This window comes from Triticum aestivum, unplaced genomic scaffold (genome assembly GCF_018294505.1).
Source record: "Triticum aestivum cultivar Chinese Spring unplaced genomic scaffold, IWGSC CS RefSeq v2.1 scaffold219385, whole genome shotgun sequence".
In the NCBI taxonomy this organism is placed as follows: domain Eukaryota; kingdom Viridiplantae; phylum Streptophyta; class Magnoliopsida; order Poales; family Poaceae; genus Triticum; species Triticum aestivum.
Genome location: NW_025237014.1, coordinates 1 through 4,912, shown reverse-complemented (window position 1 = coordinate 4,912; position 4,912 = coordinate 1). Strand labels below are relative to the sequence as shown.

Genomic DNA, 4,912 nt, shown 5'->3' with positions numbered 1-4,912 from the left:
TGACAAAAAAAGGGAAAGTATTTTCATCGAATGTGACATGACGAGAGAGAATGATACGACCAGAAGATGGATCGAAACAACGATATCCTTTATGATCATCAGAAAGACCAAGGTGAATGCAAGGTAGTGAGTGTGGTTCTAGTTTGTTGGAGGTGGTAGAGGCGATGTTGGGAAAGCATAGACAGCCAAAAACACGCAGAAAAGAATAGTCAGGGTGGGAGAGAAAAAGAGATTGGAAAGGCGAATAAAGAGGGCAAGTTTTAGTTGGTCGAATATTAAGAAGTAGTGTGGCGGTACGAAGGGCTTCAACCCAAAAATGGGAAGGAAGAGAAGCTTGTAAAAGCAATGTGCGAAGAACATCATTAATAGAGCGAAGACATCGTTCAGCTTTGCCATTTTGAGAAGATGTATAAGGGCATGAAAAACGAAGAAGAATGCCTTGAGAGAGAAAGAAGGTGCGGTTTTGGGTGTTATCAAATTCACGACCGTTATCACATTGAATAAATCGAATTGGAAAGCCAAAGTGGGTGATTACATATTGTCGAAAGTTGAGAAAGATTGCAGGTACTTCAGATTTAGCGCGAAGAGGAAAGGTCCAAGTATAGTGAGAATAATCATCCAAGATCACAAGATAATATTTATAACCAGAAACACTAGGGACTGGAGAGGTCCATAAATCACAGTGAAGTAACTCAAAAGGAAAAGTACTAATGGTAGTAGAGGTTCCAAAAGGTAATCTAACATGTTTGCCGCATTGACATGCATTATAGAGAGAGGGATTATGAGGACTGCTAGAACTAGGGATACAAAATTCTTGGAGTAAAGACGTCAAAGTGTTTTTGCTGGGGTGACCGAGACGACGATGCCATAGGTCAACGGATGCGAGCATGGCACGAGGGGTGGATGTGGGCGCGCCATGAAGAGGATAAAGGTCGCCCGTGCTATTGTACCAAGCGAGGACCGCCCCCGTTGTCAGATCCTTCACAGACAAACCAAAAGGGTCAAAGGCCAGGATAACTTTGTTGTCAATGCAAAATTGTCTAACAGAAATAAGATTTTTGATGATGGAAGGAACCACAAGAATATTGCGTAGAAGAAAATTGGCATGAGAGGAAGGGATGTAAGAGTGACCGGTGCATGAAACAGGGATGGTGGAGCCATCGCCAATGGTGATAGTGGAAAAAGCAGAAGGAAAACAAGCTGACAATAAATTCATATTTGAAGACATATGCATTGATGCACCAGAATCGAAAATCCAATCCGTACCTGCGTCGTTGAGGACAAAATTGTTCATGGCGTTGATGAAGGCGGCTTGGTCCCAAGCCGGCTGTTGGGGAGGAGCAGAGGGGCCAGGAGCTTGCATGTTGACGTAGGGGATAGCGGATGGGTAGTATGCGATTGGGACCTCAAAGGCTGTTTATATAGATTACAAAGTTTGGGCTCCAAGACTAGACTAATAGAGATAGATTACAATACGAATAGACTTATACTCTAAGAACCAGGTTGAAGATGGTGTTGGGCAAGGCCCTCGTGGCCTTCTACCCCCTGGCCGGCCGTCTCGGGCCGGACGCCAAGGGCAAATTGGAGATTGACTGCAACAGCGAGGGTTTACCTTTGAGGCTCGCTCTGGTCTGTTGACGACTTTAGTGACTTCAAGCCATCACCAAGGCTAAGGAGGTTGTTTGTTCCCTCGTCAACGAATCAGCAGGCATCTTGTGCGCCATTCAGGTCTGTGTGATTCTTTCTTAATTAGTTGTTCTTTCTTTCATTTTGTCTTGCTTTCTAGCCACATCAACACTATACTGGTACACTACATTTTGTTTGTGCCAGTTTGTAATGAAAGGTCGGAGCCGCTCGAAAAAAAAAATATAGTACCACACTACAATAGTACAAACTTGTACTCCATGTAATGTGTGCTAGAAATCAATATATGTAGGTGACATTTTTGAAGTGTGGCGGTGTGGTCTTAGGGACGGCGACGCACCATGGTGCTATGGATGGAACCGCCGCATTCCACTTCTTCCGGACATGGTCAGCTTTCTCTAGGGACGGCGACCGGGCTGTGGTGAACCTCCCTTACCATGACCGCACCCGCTTATGTGCACGCGACCCACCCATTATTCACCCCGACTCACTCTCAACTTTTTTTCCGGAAGATAATCCTATCCCACACGCTGGGGTCTGTTGTCAACGAGTTTCCACTCTTAAGCACGTTTGCGGTGGCGGAAGCATGAGCACCTTCAGTGTCGCGAGTGCCCATGTGTGGCAATGCATGTGTTTACCCCGGCGGCTACCACCGGACTCCACAACACGCCTGCGTTTGTGGCCAACATCCGGCGCAGCATGATGCCGCCACTCCCGGATGGCTACTTTGGCAACGCCCTAATATATATAAGTGTTGCTGATGAAGCACGATGTATTGCCTTGGGTGAGCTGGCCTACATCGCACGCCGAATCAGAGACACCATCAACCGGGTTAATGGTGAGCTAGTGCATTCAGCGGTCGACTACCTTGAGTTAGCCTTAACAAAGACAGACAATCGCACTGCTTTAGGTAGTGTGCCTGCGACAGATATGTGAATGGTCAGTTGGCTTGGCATGCCGTTCTATGATTTGGATTTTAGTTGGGAAAGCCATTGGCTACATTGTGTGCTGAATCGAACCGCGGAGGCTTTGCGCACCTCCTGGAGAGCGCGCTGGGGGTGGCAGCATGCACGCCATCATGTGTATAGAGGCTGGAGTTCTCAATCTGTGACATAAATAATAGAGGACATAGTATATTTGAAACTCAAGCTGCGCACAAACCGGAGATTTAAGTTAGGGAAAACTTGAGCTCGAACCCATGTAAAGACTCAAATAATCGAACATCAAAGATATGCGATCCATGTTGGTTTGACCTAATGGCTAAACAGGCAAAAGGATAATGTTAAGAGAAACAGGTCCACACACGGATGTACGTAACTCCTCGTCCCTAACTAATGTGCGTACGGTTCATAGTTCACTCTTCTCCCCACATTCCCAATACGCTATCCAATCCAAAGGGACGCTGCAATACAGTGCCGGTGGCGGCCTGAAGGGATCAGGACATCCAGGAGATGGACTGCATCGACAACACCATCACACCACCTCGCCTTCAACGAGCAGGCGATCATGTTGACCTCCATGACTTGTAATCCCCCCTAAAGCCTCTCTGTTTAATGTTCATCGTGTGTTCTAAATGTAATCTGTTCATGTTCACAGCATCCTAATGATGCGAAAGATCCAACACTCTAAGGTTGCTGCAAGCTGCAACATGAATGATGCATGACCAACGTACCGTTCCTTCTTCCAGAAAGAAGGGATGCGCATGATGCTGTATACGGTAGTACAAAATAATCAAGAGAGAGTGGAAACAAAGAGAACTGAAATGGGGAACTGGAAATTTAAAATTGAGAGATTCAGCTGGCACCCAGAAGTAAGGAAGGTGCGTAAAGGCTCAAATAATCGCAAAACAAAGAGATGCACATAGAAAATGGACGGATCCGAACAAAGAGATTCACTCCAAAGTTGACATGAAGCAAACAACGCAGCCGGATGCATGTCCACTCTTCCATTTCCTCCTCCAGAAAGAAGAGAAGCACATATGATGCATGCGCGACTCATATACTTAAATGTTATGTGCTACAAAGCCTCGGGAAATGTGGGAATTGGGCACTGGGGAATTTCATCATCTTGTCCGGTTGCAAAACTATACATACATGCTGCCGATGTGAATGAGAAATTATACACTATTTTCCAATCATGATTCTGCCACAAAAATTACGTCACGTGCAATATCAGTGCTGGAGAAGACGATGCCTCACACTCCAGAATCCAGATGCTTCAACAGTGCCGACAAGATTGTTTGAGCTGCTAGAGAAGCAACGGCTTTAGGGCCATGACGACGCTGCTCATGTTTGGCCGGAGGTCCGCCTTCGACTGTATACAGCATGCCACGATTGCAGCCATCTGGTTGCAAGAGTGTGTCGATAATCATTAAAGGAATTGATATTATTTTCAGAATTAATAGTACCATGAGGATAATAACATGTCTGAAAATTCCAACAAAGAGTATATATATTCTTTCTAATTCCAATAACCAAGCAGGGGTGTTGGCAGCGGGTGTGATGTTGAAATATGTTATTGGACTGGTCCGAGGACCAGGAGTGCTAGCACCGCTGGACAATTCCTCCCTATGCAGATGTATTACTTTAATTTGCTCTAAAAATGGACATTTCACTCCTGGAGTTCTCTCACAAGCTAATTGTACAACCCTCTATGCCCTGCCTCTTTCAGCACATGCCTACGAGGAGTTCCAACAGGTTGAGGATATTGTCAGTCAACTTAAGAAAGTGTAGACATGGCTGCGCCTGATTCCAGGAGCTTTCCTTTGCGGCCAAAACGAGAGATTTCATGCAGAGGAAAAACTGGTGCTTTGGTTCTTGGCCGGGTTGTGCTAGTGCTCTCAGAACGTTACTGAAACAAGGAATTGTCTCTCTTTTTGGACTGTTCATTTGCTCATTGTTGTTGGTACTACTCGGGGATATGATAGATTATTGTCTGTGCTCATCAGAATTTACTGTCCATGTTTTTGGGAGATCTGTGTCTTGGTCTTATGAAATATTTGGAAGGAGAAAAATGGCCTTACTTTTCAGCAGTGCACTCCTTCCTTTGTCAAATGGAAAGTGCTTTTTAACATTTCATGCATCAGCAGCCACAGGGATAACATTTTGATAAACCAGCCTTGTTAGCTTGGTTAAACCCCCGACCATTTTGTCTTTCTCTTTTTCTTTGTAATCCCTCATGTAATTACTCCTTTTTCATACTGTATACAATAATTTAACCATAAGGGGCTCCCCTGCTGTTTTTGGTAAAAAAGAAGGGGGGGGGGGGG

General features: G+C 45.2%; 1 long non-coding RNA gene and 1 pseudogene across 1 annotated transcript; one reads left to right on the top strand and one right to left on the bottom strand.

Annotated features, from left to right (window-relative positions):
• Window positions 1–1,148: 1,148 nt before the first annotated feature.
• Window positions 1,149–2,755, top strand: LOC123176497 (putrescine hydroxycinnamoyltransferase 1-like; annotated as a pseudogene).
• An 832-nt stretch (window positions 2,756–3,587) lies between these two features.
• On the bottom strand, window positions 3,588–4,839 carry LOC123176498 (uncharacterized). The gene is made up of 2 exons (XR_006488542.1): window positions 4,667–4,839; window positions 3,588–3,987 (listed from the first exon to the last, which is right to left on the bottom strand). It is a non-coding gene; the product is annotated as an uncharacterized lncRNA (long non-coding RNA).
• Between the last annotated feature and the right edge of the window lie 73 nt (window positions 4,840–4,912).